The following is an 18,771-nucleotide window of genomic DNA, read 5'->3' on the forward strand; positions in this document are numbered from 1 at the left end:
CCAGTACTCCGACAAACACGGGTTCTGCTGACGAGATGCTCACCATCTCCAGGTGGAACTTATCCCAGTGGGTGACAGTTTCTGCAGAAGTTTTCTTTCACTTGGACCTGGAACTGTGTTCCTCTCTCAGCTGTCCCAGTTTCACCTTCCGGAACCACACTGAATGAGTCCGGTACTGTTCCCATCTAAGCACACGTTGGAGACCAGAGAAAGATGTCTGGCATCGGGAGTAAATGCAGTTACCAAAACTCCACCCAGCAGCACCAGGAACTCTGGCTTCTGACTGAAAATCCCCTAAGGACGGACTGTCAAGCACCCACCCATAAGTGGAGAGCCCAGGGTTAAGGAAATACTGGGGCATCTGGTCGTTGTCTCTCACTGGAAGAAGAGAACAAGGGGCTGGAGATGTGACTTCGTGGTTAAGAACACATGTTCTTGCTGAGGACCAAAGTTCAGTTCCCAGCGCCTAACTGGGTGGCTCACAAGCACCTATAAACTCCAATTCCAAGGAATTCGATGTCCTCTTCTGGCCTCTGTGGGAATCCACACACAAGTGGTAATACATGCACACAGTCATATACATACACACATAAAGTTAAAATAAACCTATTAGGCCATGTATGGTGGTGCAAGCCTTTTAATCCCAGCACAGGATGAAGAGATAGGTCTCTGTGAGTCTGAGCTCTACATAGTGAGACCCTGTCTTGGAAAAAAAGAAAAAAGAAAGAGAAAAAAAAAGAAAGAAGAAAGAAGAGGGAGTCTTGACAAAGGCAAAACCCACAGCTAATCTACAATTCCCAGACAACTGAGAGGCTATAAAAGCCAATTAATTCAAAGCATATTCCATACAGTGTGTTAAACTGGTCACCAGAGGCAGTCTAGAGAGAATGGCATCTTTGGTTACAGCCGTCACAAGAGTTTGCCTCTAAAGAGCTCTCTCCTCTCAAGGGAAGCTCCCAGCATCCCACCTCCACCTTTATTAATTAATGCGCAGAGCCTCAGCGAGCTGGGCAGGTGGCCAGTTTCATTATGCCACTTTTAAAAGAGGTCAAATGACTTTTCCATATCACAGCAATTAAAACCTTCTAAGACGCTTATTTGTAAGTTCATGGCCTTCTTAAATGCTTGTCAGGGGTTTCAAAACCCCAATTCATTTACTGGTTGGTTTGACACGGTAAGAAGACGAGGTAGTTTTGTCCTCATTGGGGTTGTGTTTGAAGGTCAAATAATTTGATTAAAACGTTAAATGACTCCAAGAAACAGGATTTATCTATTCACATACTTCTTGATTTCCTATCTTGGGTGAGTATTATGAACTATATAAAGAGAGGAGGGCTAGAGGAAGATAGGACCATTTCTGGCTGGGGTGATGTTGAATGCATCTCATAAAGGATGTCAGAGGACCGGAAAAAAAAAACCCAGACTGAAAGGTGTCCTTTTTCTCCTGGGAGACATCCTGCTGGGTTCCCTACTCTCTGCCCTGCCTCCTACTCTGTCCTAACTTTTCTCCAGATGCTGGCACAACCCCACCCTCACCTCTTCACATCTTGCTACTTTTTGTGAGCTTATGATTATTTCAGAACAAACCTTTAAAAGTGCGCTATTGTTTGTGTGACTGGTACAGGCAATGTCTGAATCATCATCCCCTATACCATACGGGGTGGGAAAGTTCCAGAGGCAGGAAGAAAAGGGGAGAACACCAGAGGTTGAAGCTGAGCCTAACCACTCTGCAGAGCTGGGAGTAGGTAGGGACAAGAGGGACATCCAGAAGTCTAAGATAGGATCTACTGAACTCAGCGTGCTAGGCATTTGGAGCCCAGACAAGGAAGGAGGGAGGGAAAGGAAGGCACAGTTGGCAAAGATGTGAGGATCTGTCTCCTGGGCCCTGTTGACTGGTTTGTGTTTATATATGGTATATGATATGATGTATGGTGTGTTGGCCCCAACTGAAAGGTGCCAGGGTAAATACAAGACGGCAGCGGCAGAGTCTGAGGGGGCCTGCATGCTAGTTCATAGGCAGTGCCTTCTGATATTGTCCTTAAGCAACCCAAGGGCTGCTTTGTACAAGACAGTTCCTCCAGGGCTGTTGAGAACAGGCTACACACCACTCTAAGCTACTGCAATTGTTTTTCAGGCTGTGCCTTGCCCTAGAGACTCCATTTTACAGTCAGGTTTTACCTCCATTTTGGAAGAAAAGAATGATTGCAGCCTTGGGGTAAACCTAGAAACTGCCCTATCCGTGGAGCACATAGACTAATTCCTGGGAATAGAAAGGAAGCCACCCTATAAATGTATCGGGGTCAGTTAAAACTATAGGGCACATGGGGATATGGGGATATTAAAACCATTTCAGGGGATCCAGGCCTGACCAAGGAAAGGGTGAACTCACTCACTTGGGCCCCATAAAGTGAAGGACACCAACATTGTGCTGGCAGTGTTGGCATGGTCACACTGACCAATCTTCGGATATCTGTCGTGTGCACATCAAGGACACTACCCCAGTCATCCTTGGAGCCTTGGTTTCCCCACCGATGTGGCCTCCCTGACTGTCTGTCAGTCCATCTGTTCACCCATCTGTATCTGAGCTCCTGTCTCTCGCTCTGGACCGTTTCCTGGTTCCATCCCGGTTTGGCCTTTGACTCACAACTAGAACATCTTTGCTCTCAAACCCTGACCCCAGCGACTCTCTCCATGTCATGTCTGTTGTCCTATCAATACAGACTCTAGCAATTCCTCAACCCCCCTGGACTCTGCCACAGCCTCTCAACTTGGGTTCATTCTGTATCATGCATACAGATATAGTTACTGTGTGCTATAACTTAGTAGCAGTAATTACTGTTTGAATGAAAAAAAAAACCTGAGAAAATGGTTTACTGGTTCAGAGCACTTGCTGAGGATCGGGGTTCAGTTCCCAGCACCTACATGGTGGCCCACAACCATCTGTAACTCTAGTTTCAGGAGATCTGATATCCTCTTCTGGCCTCTGCAGGCACCAGGCACACATGTAGTATGCATGCACACTTGTAGGCAAACACTCATATACATAAAGTCAAAATAAATACAACTTTTGAAAAACTGGAATAAAACATTTTTGTATTTGTCTCACTGTGTTTCCAAGATAAGAGAGATTACATGAAAAAAATGGATGTCATTGAAACTGATAAACCTTGTGAATTTATTGTTACCCAATAAATCCTGACATGGTGGGAAGATACAGATGCGTTCCACTGTTTCAGGCACAGCGTGCTCACAATGGGCCCTTGCATAAGGGCACTGATATTATCCCTGAAGGCTCATCTGTGTGGTCTGACCATTTCCCCTGCTATGTGAAATGGTGAAATATGTCAGAAGAAAGAATTTTCCAGGGGAATAAAATGGTGGAATTTGTTGAAACACTGCAGAGAGGTAGCTGGTGAGGTCACTCAGTTGAGGGGGTGGGAGCTCTCTTTGTAAGAGCTGAGGAAGTTAGTTGGTTTTAGCTCACTGACCATTTGTTCTGGCCTCACAGTTGGATAGAGAGACAAGCACCTCATTATTGTTTTAAGCAGTAATAAGAGGAACTGACACCAACACCCCTTGAAGTATTCCATAAAATGACCAGGAAAGGAACAGTACCAAACTCATTCTACAAAGCCAATGTTATCCCAACACCACAACCAGGTAAGGACAAAAACCCAACCAAACAACAACAACAACAAAACAAACTACAGATTAATTCCCTGAAGACTAGAGATTGCTTGTTTTCAACAAAATATTTGCGATCTAAATTTAGTAACATGTGGAGAGGATCATGTACCATGATCAGCTTAGTTTCAACCCAGGGATGCAAAGTTGGTCCAGCATAACACTAATCAATAAATGTAGTAGAACACTTAAATAGGATTGAGGGCACAAATCAAGCGATCCTATCAATAGACAAAGGAAAGATTTTTTGACAAAGCTTAATATCTTTTCCTCATCAAAGCCCTGAGGAAATTAGAAATTAGAGTTTGTAGGACTTTGGCCCCAGAAGTGTGGTTAGATGTAAATTACTTAGGAACTTCTATTATGATGAGACAAAGATCGTTGGGCCTTGCAACCATCCTCCTCTCCGGAGAGGCTGTGAAGCCCTGAGATATAGAAGTACAAATCATTTTTATTACATGAATGAGTGTTTGCATGTATGTCTGTGTACCACATGCATGCAGTGCTTACAGCTAGACGATGGCATCAGATCCCCTGGAACTGGAGTTACAGATGCTTGTGAGCCACCAAATGGGTACTGGGACCCAAACCTGGGTCCTCTGGAAAAAGTCAATGTTCTTAATCACTGAGCCATCTCTTCAGCCCAAAGCACCAATCTAAAGTCTGTTAAGTTTCCTGAGAGATGGGCTGTGGATGTGGGAGAGTGGAAAGAGGAACTAAGGGAGCCAGGAGCAGAAGCAGAGTGGCTTGTTTAGCCTGTTGTCATCCATGGTTGTTCCTCTGAGAAATACGGGGTAGTCTTTTTGATGGGCCTTGAAATGTATAATGGCTACCTTGGTTGGAAGTCATATAGCTTCTTGTAGGACCCAAATCTCAGGGTCATGTTTGTTTTGAGACAGGGTCTCACTATGTAGTTCTAGCTATCCTAGAACTCACTATGTGGATTAAGCTGGCCTTGAACTCAAAGAACCACCTGCTTCTGCCTCTTGAGTGCTTGGATTAAATGTGGGTGCCACTGTGCCTGCCTCAGGGTCATGTTTAATTTGTGGTATCTCACCTGCATGGACATGGGTCACAGGAAAGCATAGGCTGCTCCTGTAAATGGTAAGTCTCGTTTCTGTCCCTAAGCTGCAGACCCTCATGTCGGTTATTAGCCTGATTTTTGGAGCTGAAGTCGAATTCATTGGAGAGACACACATTCTGTTATCTCTGTAAGACTATTGTACACTCCACCCCAAATGTCCTGGCACTGTAAAACTGCTGCCACCTGTAGACCAGGTAGCCTCAGGCGAGTCTGTTAGATTTGATCCAGCATTGTAGGTAAGATCAATTGTCTCCACCCAAGAAGGGTGTAAAGATCAGGATTGGGTTTTATAGTAAAGTCTATAGTTTGTAGGGAAAGAGCGTGAGATTTTTGGATTTTATTATCAGAGGTCCAGTAGAAGGTCCCCCCTGAGTTGAGTCTCAAGGTCTTGGTGGGGTACGTAAGATGTTAAACTGTGTACCAGGGTTAATTTGGAGGCCAAGGAGAAGAGCTGTGATTGCTAGTTCCCCAAGGCAGAAGGGCCAGCCCATGCCACCAGATCCGATGACTTGGAAAGTTAAGCAGTTGCGGGGAGGCCCTAGGGTTTGCTTTAAATCTTGCAGGGCTATTTCTGTTTGTTCAGGTAGGTATAGATGAAGGGCAGCTGAGGCTAGTGCAAAGCTGGGTGCTGTTTTAGGACAACTAGGGCTGTGTCATCTCAAGGGTTTTATCTACTGACTCTTTTCTGGTCCCATTAAGAATAAGCCTCGTAGTGGTGGTTAGCTATAAGGTCAAGTTGGGGCACTCAGATTTATTAAAAATATGCCATGCCCAGGAAGGTCCTTGGCTGCTGTGTGATGGCTAGAATTCTCATAATTGAGATCCTTGGGTAGGCTTGGTGGCTCACACCTGAAATCACAGCACTAGGAGGCTGAAACTAGGGGATCATCATGGCTCTAGGCCAACCTAGGCTACGGAGTGAGACCCTGTCTCAGCATTAAAAAATACAATAAAATAAAATTCTAGAAATGCTTGCTGTGCCCAGGGTTAGTATAAACCTCAGAAGATAGGCCTCTATATAGGAATATTTGGACCCTTGAAAGTGAAAATTTATAAGGCCAGTTTTTGAAGATTTGGAGTAATATTTTGATTTGAAGTGGGTTTGCCTGGGCTATAGATTAATAAATCATCTATGTACAGAAAGTCTGATCTTGGGGGAAACGTAAGAGGGGCTGAGTCTTTGGTTATGGCCTAACCAAAGAAGTGGAGGCTATCTTGGAAACCCTGAAATAAGATGACCCAGACGGGATATTGAGTCATTTGGGTGGAAGCCTCCTGCCTTTTGAAGACAAACAGGAGCTGGGAAGTCTGGGTATGCAGCTATGGAGAAGGAGGAAGAATCCTTAAAGATCTAAGATGGTGAACTAGGAGGTATTGAAGGAGATTTGTCGCCAAAGGGCACAGAACTACAGGGACTAGAGGGTAGATATCCTGATTCATGACTTTCAAGTCCTCTGGCCATTCTGACATAGGTGTAATGACTCAATGGATAGGGTTTTCCCTTGGTACAGGCGTAGGTGTGATGACTCAATGGGATTTAATAAGAGAGAACATGTAAGCCTCAGATTCAAGGTTTATGGAAGTTGAGTTTGTGGAATATTATTTTAATTGGGCAAAGATGTGTCACAGTTGTTTATGCTGCAGTTGTTTATGTTTAACTGAGTAAAGGTGTGTTACATTTGTTTATGCTGCATTTGTTTCACCTTGGCTGCCTAAGGCCCCTGATTGGTCTAATAAAAAGCTGACTGGTCAATAGCTAGGAAGAGAATGGATAGGCAGGAAGAGAGAAAAAAAAACCAGGAGGAGAAATCTAGACTCAGAGAAGGAAGAAGAATGAGAGAAAAGAAGGAAAGAATGAGGGACACACTCTGGGGCAAGAAGCCAGGCAGACATAGAGAAGCAGTGACAGAAGATATACAGAAGTTAAGAGAGGTAAAAGGCCCCGAGGCAAAAGGTAGACAAAGAGAAATAGGTTAGGTTAAAAGAGCTAGCCAGAAACGCGCCTAAGCTAGGTTGAGCATTCAAAACTAATAAGTCGGCCGGGCTATGGTGGCGCATGCCTTTAATCCCAGCACTCGGGAGGCAGAGGCAGGCGGATCTCTGTGAGTTCGAGACCAGCCTGGTCTACAGAGCTAGTTCCAGGACAGGCTCCAAAGCCACAGAGAAATCCTGTCTCGAAAAAACAAAACAAAACAAAAAACACCCAAAAAAACAAAACAAAACAACAACAACAACAAAAAACCAAAATCAAAACTAATAAGTCTCTGTAACATGATTTGGGAGCTGGTTGGTGCCCCCTACCCCCAAGAAAGCATGGTATAGTTGGACTTCTTTATTAGAGTCCTTAAGGGTTATTGTAACAGGAATGACTGGGAGTGAGCATTTGGGAATGAGATGTTCCACACTGTGGGGGGAACTTGTTGTCCAACGCTGGTGTAGCTAATAGAGATCATAGGGAGGTTCTTTTTGGGGGGGGGGGAGGCGGGGCATCATTAGTCACAGGCCTTTGTATGTTGGGAATGCCTTAAAGGCCTCTGGAATTGCAAAAAAAAAAATTAAGTCTTAGATGGGCTTGGAGAGTGGATATTATGGCTCTACCCAGGAGGGGAATTGGGAAGTTGAGGGACCAGAAAGGAATGAGTGAGACTGTGTCTGCCTATCATATAGATTAGGAGGGAAACGTTTTGCCATCAGTGTCATCAGGAGGCTCAAAGACTGGATGGTCAAAGCAGGACAATCCAGAAAGAGTGGTCTGGGCAGGAAAAGTTGCTTCCTGTTGGTAAGGGGCATAATCTTGATCCCCGACACATTCAGGGCTACTCACGGCTCATGCATAAAGACAGCCAATATGTGAGCCTACCTAACCCCTGGACTCCATCAGTCATCAGAACATGAGGGACTTCTTACCTCATCGGGTTCCTCATGGTCCAGGAACAGAGTTAATGGTGTTTGTCTTCATCAGGTTTGAACTGACAAGGAGATCCTTGAAAAGTGGGTGGTTCACACACAGCAGCGAGGGCTCATTCTGCCTCTAAATGCTCTTCATTTTTCAGTTCGGACCTGATCCTGGTGGAGGTTTGTAGACTGGTGTCTTTAGGCACTCCTGACTTCACTGTCCTGCGTGGCCACAAGAGCAGCCAGGGAGGAGCTTTCATCCTGAGGCCCTTGTGTTATTTAAACTGAGAAAGCAAGCCTCTAGATGGAGCTCTAGTCTTTTTCAGAATAGGCAAAGGCCGGGCACCTTCAGGGGGGTCCTGTGTTGAGCCTGGTGGGTGTCCTTTTGTTTTTGTTTTGGCTTTCATCTTGATAATTAAAGACCTTGCAAGCTACATCTAATAAAGCGAGGGAAGGAGTTTGGGGATCCCTGCTTTAAGCTGTGATGCCTTTGTCTACTACCTGGGGAGGCCTGGTTTAGAAAAGGTACAGGCAGCACAGTTTGACTCTCTCTGTCTCAGAGTCCAGACTAGTGTGTTTGTGCATGGTTTTAGTAAGGCTGGACCGAAAGTGAGCCAGGTTTGCAGAAAGCCCTTTTCTGTCTCTCATAATGTACTCTAGGTAACTGGTTTGATAAGAGCTGTTTTCATTCCTTCTAGGACATGGGCATGCATGGAGTCCCAGTGAGTGCCTCCTTCCTCGTCTTCTTCCCCCGCCATTGCGTTTGGCTAGACCAGACTTCAGAAGGAAATGCATGAAACTGGACTCAGTGCATATCGGTGAGGAGAAGAAGTGGGAGAAGTTTGTCCTGGAGAAGAAAAAGCCTGATGACCTGTAAGTCCCTCTGACTAAGACTGGCTGAGAAGGGGGCAGCAGACAAGCAAATGCCTAATACAGACAGACTGTAGCCCCACATACCAAGAAGGTTTAGCCAGGTCGGTGCAGAACCTGGCCTCACAGAATCTACTTCCTCTGTGGGGGGACGAGTGGGGAGAAACCCTCACAATATGTGTGGTTACACTCTGGGTGAGCGTCGCATTGAGAGAGGATCCAGAGTGAAGCATAGATCCTGACGATGATGGACAGGGCAAAATGTTCTTTGCTGCCACCTCAGGTCATACCACGGAGTTGCCCCAGCCAAAGATGTTCAGCTGCAAATGGAACGTAAAGATTTCCCTGGTGGAACACAGGACCTTGTACCTTGAGGCCACCATTTGTATCTTGATGGGTGACTGCGGTCTAGAGTCACAGCCAGGGGCCTTTGGGTCTCACTGGAGAATAACCCCAGCTAGAGACATTGCTACTCATGGGTCACTCAGCTGACCACAAGCATCAGAAGGAAGAGAGGACAAGAGAGGCAAGGAGAGAGTCTTTGTAGAGGTCACCGAAACACCACACAAACTGGTCCCTCCAAGGGGGAGAACTGGGCGGCTGAAGGACAATAAATCAGTGAATGAAAAGGTGTCTGCGTTTAGGTAGCAAAAAGGACTTACCAAGAGCACGAAAGAGAACTCATTTATTGAAACACACTGTAGAGAAGCAGAGAGTAAATTCTCAGAGGGATCCCACAGATTGAAGGGTTTGTTTTTATAAAGGTGAGGGGGCGGACTATGTGATCTGATGCAGGGGCGGTCTGTCCAGGCATCTCACTGTCTTTCTTTCCAAGTTGTACACTTTTTAGATCAGTTGTCTTTCTTGAGATTATTCCTTTGGGTAGGATACCCGGGTCCTTAGGGGTGAAGCTCTAAATGTTTGTATAAGACATCGCAAGTCACGGAGTAGGGCAGGCTTCAAGTAGTCATGGCCTGATTATGTGACATTTTGCTTTTATTCTGGGCCTTTTGTCTTCATGTGACCTCCTACACAATGCCATGATATGAATTTTAGTGTTCTAACACAAGTTAGAGCAGTCAGGAAGAGCAAGAAACAGGTAAACAAGAGAAAAAAACCAAGGCTGCTTATCAGCCATATCCTAGATACCAAACCCAAGGTCACATGTGGGCTTCATTTAATTCTCATATTATCCTCCATGTTGGGTGGTAACATCTTTTGCCTATAGAAGATCAAAGAAGCGAGCTTGAGAGACAGCTCCACAGTTAAGGGCACCGTCTGCTCTTTTAGAGGACCAGTGTTAATTCCCTGAACCCACCTAGCAGCCCATAACCATCTGTAACTCCAGTTCTAGGGGGCCCAGCGCCCTTTCTGGCCTCGGTAAACACCAGGCATGCACACGGTGCACAGACATACATGCAGGCAAAACAGCCATACACATAAAATAAAATCAAAATAAAAGAAACTCAAAGGAGAAAAATGGCATCTTCGATCACACAGCTTCAAGGGATAGAGCTGGCTTAATATTAGTTCCTGGCCCCTGGACTCTCTTCCACTCTTACCCAGACCCCATCCCCGCCTCCAACTCTAATGTCACCGCTTGTGAGATGTTTTTTGTAAATGTTACCGTGTCGCCGGACCCACATTCCCAAACCTTTCTAAGTGAAGCTGCCTCTGCTCACATCCCCTTTGAGCAGGGGTGACATACATTTGTGACACACATATAGCACAGGACTCCTCCCTCCTGGCCACAGCTGACCGGGTCCCGGGTCAAGAACCAGCAGTTCTCAGAGAGACTGTGCTGCTGGACGGTGCCCCTCACCCGCACCCTTTGACTTCATCCACCCTTTCTGATCTTCGGTGATTCCAAGCTAGTTCTTTAAAAACTCAGCTTTTTTGAGGCATTTACTTATTGCTGGGATTTTGAGACAGGGTTTCACGTAGTCCAGCTTGTTGCGAAGTTGAGGCAGACATTGTGGAACTCTTCATCCTGCTTCTACCTCCCAAGTGCTGGGATTACAGGTAGGCACCATGCTCCCTCCCACCCCCCAAGAGACAACAGAAAGATCCAATGAAGAAACCTCAGTGCTTCGTGTTGTTATTGGGACCAATCAGTGTAGCTCAGGCTGGCTGGCTGGAATTCACTGTGTAGCTTATAATGGTCATTCGAAACACATGACCATCTTCCTGCCTCGGCTATCTGAGATTATGGGAGTGAACCGCCGCCACACTCAGGGAGGTATAGTTTGTGAGACCCAGGTGGTTTTGATTCCTATCTTGCTTGGTATCTTAGGTAAGCACAAGGCCCTCCTTAGTGCAGGGCAGAAGCAATACCCTCTCCATGCCCATCTAGACCCCTTACTGTTTAAGCTTCAAACTGTGTGAGGTTTATGTACAGTGTCTGTTCACTGCACATGACAATCCTATGGGATGAGTATCGTCTCCTCCCTAAACACGAGGAGCTGGGAAGGCACAACCGGCAGCGGCAACACTGGCTTTGTCCCAAGGTTGTTTGAGTCGGCACCACAAAATCTTCCGAGTTCCTTGCTCCTGTTGTTGAATTGGAGTTGCATCCCAGCCCAGTCAGCAGCTGCTGAGGAACTTTGAGAAAATCCACGTTTCTTTCTGGGTCTCGGGAAGCTGGGTAGGAAAATAAACAGAATTCTCTAGACGCTGGTGTTTTCTTGGTTTATCAGTGAGTGAGCAACAAAGTGGAGGGGACACAAACAAAGGATCTTTCAGTCCGGATGCTGGGGAAGGGTGGGAGAGGGAGGGAGGTCTGGATTCTAGGCAGCTGTCAGAGGCAAAGGGCAGGCTAGTCTCACTCTGGGGCTCCCCTCGTCCCAGGAACAAACTGCTGCGGCAGAGTGGTGTTCCATAGTAAGAGAACAGGACCCCGGAAGTTACTCAAAGTTCCCGAAAGATGAAGCTAATAAAAACCCAGATGGCATAGGGCTTAGACAGGAAGGAAACTAGGGCTCCTGTTTAAGTTTTAGAAACTGGGGTGCAAATTTTACAGGAAGAGGTGATGAGGCATAGACAGTCAAGTGACTTGTTCAAGGCCATATAAAGCTTTAAATCTTGAACACAGGTCTCTTGATTCCCTATGGATGTGTCCCCTCCCCCACAGTTGGCCAATCTGCTTTACCTCACAAGTCACAAGGCAGGAAGGCCCTAGAAGCCCCTGATGCTACAGAAGCCACGGCAGGTTGGATTAAAGTCTTGACACTAATGGGATCCATCTGCTGGGCTTCCTAATTTAATTGGGCTTTTTATTACTTGCACATTGGCTACTCAGTTGCACGCGTTTACCTTGGGTGTTTGGTTAAAACGACGCTGTGTTTGTGCTCCACCGTGTTTTGGACTCTACAGACAGAAGCTCTACTATGAAGGGGATAACGGCTAATTCCAAAAGTGTGTTTCAGCCGGGGAACACCTTCCCTCCCTCAAAAGCTTATTATAAAATATCCCCATCCTTTTAAGGCCCTCTCAGATGTCAGGGCACATGAACTGGATTACCTCAGGGAAGGTGGCAGGCACCTGCGCTGCTCAGGTGTGGTACTCAATGTTGATCGCCTTTCTGGCTGTGGCGCATGGTCGCTGGGGAGGGGAGGTGCATGGTGGAGAGAGTTCAGTAGTCCTGGGAACGCCGGAGGCCGCAGTGAGGAAAGCCCACCTGTGGCTGAGCACGGTCTCAGCTGCCTTTTGTCCTTCCATGCATGTCCTCATTGTTCCCTCTTCCTGTTGAGAAAAGTGCTGAGGGCTTTGGGCTGTGGTTCTAAACCCATACAGAAAGGTTAAACATTGTAGCTCGGGGAGTCAGCATAAATTGGCTGAGTGTCAGCTCTGCTTGTGAGCTGCTACCTTTGGGCCAATTCTCTTACCGCTCCGAGTCTCCATTGGCTATGGGCAAAGTATGAATAATATGTAAATGATATGACCGTTGAGAGGATTAAGTGAGACAATACGTGGTGGCTGATTAGATCAGTTATGAGGACTCAGTGAACGGCAGTGAATATGATGATTGTTATCCATGGCTTGTCAAATATGATGCTGTTGAATTCCAGAGGCCCCATCATGCCATGTGCTATTAAAATGATGAAGAAGACACACTGCCAAGTAAGTCATGAGTATTTACTTATTGCGTAAGTACTTATTGTGTAGGATTTTTACCATGTACTTCAAAAAGAGAGCTCTTGTAGACTTATTTAGATGTTGGTGTTTTAGAATATGTCAAATAAAATAGATATAAATTTCATAACAGGGAAATGAAAACAAAAGGAGCGCATTTCAGAAGGGGTGCCGCTTCTGTGTTGCACCGTTGCTGAAACAAAAAATGCCCAAGTAACTTTACTTACAGAAGGGAAGGTACGGTTCTGCATGGAGGAATAAGGCTGCTCACTTTACGGCAGCTGTTGGAGTTTGGATGTACAATAGGTTCAGATGTTTGAATATTTGATTGACAGTTGGGGCACTCGTTTGGAAGGCTGTAGAACTTTCAGGAGATGGAGCCTCAGTGGAGGAAGAAGGGCACCACGGGCTGGGCTGGCCTCTGGGTTTCTAGCCTGGCCCAGCTCCTGCCAGAGTTGGTTCTCTCTTTCCATCGACGGGTCGGTCCTGGAGAGTCCACTCAGGTGGTCAGGCTCGGAAGCAAGCGCCTTTACCCGAAGAGCCATCTTGTTGGCCAAACTGGATCTTTTTAACAGCACGAACAAAAACCTACTCTACCTCCCTCAAGTTGCTTGTCAGGGCAACAAGAAAACCATCTCGGCAGCGCCAACGAAAAGGGGGCAAGGAGTCATAGCCCCAGGTGTATGCTCCCCAGCCTGGGCTCACCTCCACCGTGTCTCAGCAAGGGCATTGGGTTATAAAACCACCAGTGGTGCAACCCCATGGACTAGTCAGAGCTTTTGTAAACCAGTCACCCCCAAAGGGAAACCAAGACTTCACGCAAGTCTTTTGGGGCAATCTTTCATGTCTGACTTGTAACACCCCTGAATCGTTTTTTCAGTCAGCATCACTAAAAACCATTTTCAACATAACATTTCCTTCCAAGTTACAACAACAACAAAGAGTGATTTCCTATTTTTCTCCTCCCCTCTCCCTTCCTTCCTCACTTCCTCTCTTTCTCCATCCCTCCCTCTCTCTCTTTCTCTCTTCTTTCTCCCTTCCCCTTCCCTTCCTTTCTCTCTCCCCCTCCCTCCTTCCCTCTCTTTTCTATTTCTCAAAAAAGGATTTTCCCAGCTAGACATGGTGGCTTATACCTATAATTGTTGCATTTGAGAGGATGAGGTGATGTGGGAGGTGATTTATGCTTTGAATATGTTTATTACCATTGGTTAATAAAGAAGAAACTGCTTTCAGCCAATGGATTAACAGAGTAAAGCCAGGCTGAAAGAGATGTAGAGAGAGAGCAGGCAGAATCAGAAGGAAGCTGTGTAACCGCCCACAGGAGACAGACAATGCACCAGAACCTTGAGAGTAAGCCACAGCCAGGTGGGGATGCACAGATTAATGGAGAAGGGTTAGTTTAGGATGTAAGAGCTAGCTAACAATACGCTTAAGCTATTGGTCAAACAATATTGCAAATAATATAGTTTCTGAGTGATTATTTTGGGTCTAAGCAGCTGGGAACGAATGTGCAGCCTCCGCCAACAATGAGGCAGGAGGATTATGAGTTCAAGGCCAGCCTGGGTTACATAGTGAAACCCTATTTCCCAAACCCAAACCAAAAAGTACACACAAAGATCCTCCCTGCTGTCTCCACATTTTCTTCCCACTGGTATCCATCCCCAGGGTTTTACTCACAGCCACATGCCAGCACCAGCTGTCAGACACATCCTGAGCTCAGACACACCCAAATGTGAAGCCGTGTGTGCTAGATTCAGTAGAACTCTCAGTGACAGCGTTTCTGCTGGTCCAGCATATGCTGACAAAGTGTATCATGGAGATGTCTAGCCCTTGATAACTAAAATTCTGAAGCCTGTGAAAGGCTCAGTGTAAGATGTATGGCGTTCGGGGATGGGGATGCAGTTCAACGGCAGTGTTTCATTACTAGCTTGGTTGTTAGGGCATCAGCCGCTGTACTAGTGACTGAGGCAGAGTGAATGGTCACATGTTCAGGTTACAGGTGAACTGAGAGTCCAGGTGATGTATCAGATGGGCTTATGGGAAATACTATCACTTTTGTGCTTTAGACTGACCTGCTTCTGTTTGCTCATCTCAGGGATAACCGCTCTCGAGGATATTGTATGTGTCCTTTCATTCTGATGTCTTTTCGTTCTGTTCCTATGCTTTACCTTTAAGCATCATGGATATAAACCTACGAAAAATACACAGAATTAACTTTTCTATTTGGAAATTTATAAAAGCAAAAGTTGGGGTACATGTCGTTCAATTGGTTAAGTGCTTGGCTAGCGTGGATGAATCCCTAGGTTTGATCTTTAGCATCAAATAAACTAAAAAAAAAATACGAGCAAACAAAACAGAGAGGGTAGCACACGCTTAAAATCCTAGTACTTATGAAACTGAGGCGGAAGGATCAGAAGTTCAGTCATCCTCAAGTGTATACTGAGTTTTAGACCAACCTTATCTAATATATATGAATGGCATCATATAACAATGTATGTATGTATATATGTATTATAGTAGTATGGGATTGAATTTAGGGTTTTGTGCATGTTAGGCGCACACTCTACCACAGAACACCAAGTTCTAGCCATCAGGCCATGCTTTCAACAGCACATTAAAAGTTTTTTCTACATTTATTTAGTGTACATGTGTGTGTGTGCATGTGCGCGTGTGTGTGTCACACACACATACCTGCATATCACAGTGCACATATGCATACTACAGAGCTACAGAGAACATGTAGATGGCAGAGGACAACTTCCTAGAGTCATATTTTTCCTTCCACCATGTGGGTTCTGGGTGTTGAACTCAGGTCATTGGGCTTTCGAGGCAAGTGCCCGCCCGCCCCTCATTCCCCCCTACCCCCCCGGCTTTCTAACCCTCCGCAGTAAGTATATTTTGAAGTCTATCTATAATGACATATTTGGGTTTGGGGGTTGGAGGCTGAACATAGCTTTCATATTTGATGAATGCAAACGCCATCCTCGGGTCCGCACATAGCTTTAATTCATTACGATTATTGTTTTGCCTTGCCATTTTCCTATTGGATACCGGAGTAATTTCTAGTTTTGCATAGTCACTAACACCCTTCAGGGACAAACACTTGGATGTGTTTGTTTTGCTTATCCCAACAGGTGGCATCTTAGGCTTACAGGGAATACAATTGAAATGCAATGTTCTATCAACCATGGTGGCTTCTGCCTACAATTTCAGCACTTGGGAGATTGAGGTGAGAGGATTGCCAGTCGATGACCAGCATAGGCTACAGTGTGAAAAAAGAAAAGAAAGTTCCATTTCATTAAGACTCTGATTGTTCTCTGTTGGGTCTGTATCGATTTACCCATTTATCCCTCACCAGTAACACACAAGAGTTAGCTGCTGGATTTTCCCACACACCAATGTTATTGTTCTTTAAAATATTTGCCTGTCTGAGGGAACCTATACACTCGGGAGAGGGTCAAGCACGTGTGAATAAACATTGTCAGTCCTGGATGCCTTAGAGGGAAAGGCTTGAGTCGGTGGTCTGTGAGAACAGACCGGCCTGACCTTCGGCATCACTCCGAGGTTGGAAAGTTGATGGATCGCTTAAGAATGCCTCCTGGTGATGCACCTTGACCCGTGAAACAGAATCCACTCTTTAAACAGAGCAGTCATCAAATTAACTGCCGTGATGAAAACCTTTCCCTGTGGACTTCAGTGTGGTCCGTGGGCTGCACTCAGCAGTTCCTTCCCGCATGGCCCTCTACATGACCTGGAGGTCTGGGACTTCCCCAGTGACTGCTGGAGGAGTAGGTGGGTGGAGGTCTGAAGTCTGGGTGGTGGCTGGAGGGATTGCCTGAAGAGGCGAGTTTTGCAGTTACCATCCCCCACGCTAGGGGACACCAGCTAGTCCAAGTCTTTTGGACTTTTCTAAGTTGACTTGTTTCAAGCCATGCACACTCCCTGCCTGCCAGAGTGGCGTACTTCCCGGGGAAGTTGGGGAACCCCTTCCACTGCAGTTTCTAGGGGCTCATGTGAGGCATGTGTCCAGACTCAGAAGGCTTTTGGAAACTTTTTACTTGTTGCTGTGACCAGGGTTCCTTTGGGCTCACGGTTTAAGAAGGCATACAGCCTGTCCTCACTGGAAGGGCTTTGAACCCCAGGCATGAAGGAGCTGGTTACATTGAGTCTGATGTAAGAAAGCAGAGAGTAGACAGGAAGTGGTGTGAGGTTATAAACCCCAAGACTCATCCCTTAGTGACCTACTTCCTGCAGCCAGGCTCCATCTCCTCCAGGCTTTGTACCGCTTCAAACCAGCACCCGCAGCTGGGACCAGTTCACACACATGAGCCTGTGGGTGTTGTTTCATAGTCAAACATTGTGAAGACATGATAGACATTGGTAAGTCGAAGCAGTGTGGTTCAGTGGAGGGGTCCCGGTCTGGCTGTCCAGTCACCATCACTTAACTGGCTGAGGAGCTTCTGGAAGTCTCTGTCTCTTTCCAGCCTTCAGGTTACTCATCTATACAACCAGAGCATTGGGCTTGATTAGCACTTTTACAACACTAATCCACAAACTCTCAAGAGAGCCCATGGGAAAGACACCCCACTGCGTACTTCACAGCGAAAGACTGAACAGGAAGAGTGACGCTGGAGATTGGATAAAGACAGCTTTGAAAACTTCTGAGCTGGCCGGGGGAGCTGGCTCGGTCCCTAAAGTATCAATCACATAAACACCCATATAAAAGCCACATGTAGCAGTGGGGGTTGAGGAGGTGAAGGTAGGCAGACTCCTAGAGCTCATTGGCTAGCCTGTCTAGCTGGATCAGTGAGAGACCCTGTCTCAAAAAAGTAAGATGGAGAGGACCTGATATGGACCTCTGGCATAAGCACGCAAGTCACACAAGTACACACGCATACATGCAACACACACGCACACACACACAGTTCTGAGTGGGCTGGAGTGGTGGTGTAGCATGTACAAGGCCTTGGTCTCCAAAAATGCACACACACACACACACACACACACACACACACACACACACACACTTCGAATGATACTGAAAACGCTGGTTTGACAATGACAGTTTAAGAAACAAAGGCATGGGTGAGGGAGAGCCCAGGCTCTGTAGGAACCCAGGTTCTCAGGATGTCTGGGCCTCTCCTTTCTCGCCAGCTGACTTCTGAAAAGTGATTTGACTTTTCCTACTCTCAGTTTCTGATAATTGCTTGAAGGGGCTCCGGCCAGCTTGAGCATGATGAGCTTGGCTTTGGCAGGCCTTGCCATTCTTTCCCATTCCTTCTACTTTGCTAATAACCATTAGATTGCATTCCTAAAGCTAGCCACCGAGGTCTTTCCCTTCATTTCCTTCCTTCTCCTGAGGCCGGTTACTACCAAAGTCCAGTAATCAAAAGCCCCTTTTGCTTCACCTAATTAGCATGCCCAATTAAAATCAAACACCTCATTGTAACGCAGGGTTTCTCATTTTAACCTTTATATTCCGCCTTTTGTCTATGTCTCACATCTGTCTCCCCCTATCCAGAGGCAGTCCTTTGTCTCCCCGGGACAAATACTCCTCTCTTTCCCTTGTCCCCTCCCTCTTCTCTCTCATTCCCTGTCTCCTTTACCACTGCATCCTAGCCCATCCTAACTCTGACCTCCCCATCTTCTCTTAAAAATTATACCTGCAAGATTGTTTGCGGCCGTTTTCTGCCCAGATCAGAAAGCAACCACTTTAACTTTCCTTCCCTGCTTAATAAAGGATCTCTCTGTGAAAACAGGTGTTTGGGTGTGGTTTGTACCTAATCCAGGGTCCAGGATGAAGCCTCCACTGTTCAAGGGTCTCCTTCAATGCTTATTGTCAATTAATAAGTGATCTAATTGTTAATATGTATAGCAGTGATGCCTACCTCATAGACCTGTGAAAGGGTTAAATGAAAAAAAAATTTACACACACAGTGCTTAACTGGAGTCTTGCGTGGAGCAAGGCATCCCTTCATTTCCTCGGCAGTTCTGATGAAATGAGACAAGACATCTGGTCTGAAAGAATCACCTATCAGGAGGGCAAAAGTCATTCTCAGCTCGTCTTTGAGCTCCCGGAGGGAAGTCCTCCTTCTGCCATTCATCAG

Source organism: Microtus pennsylvanicus, chromosome 3, assembly GCF_037038515.1.
Source record: "Microtus pennsylvanicus isolate mMicPen1 chromosome 3, mMicPen1.hap1, whole genome shotgun sequence".
Classification (NCBI taxonomy): domain Eukaryota; kingdom Metazoa; phylum Chordata; class Mammalia; order Rodentia; family Cricetidae; genus Microtus; species Microtus pennsylvanicus.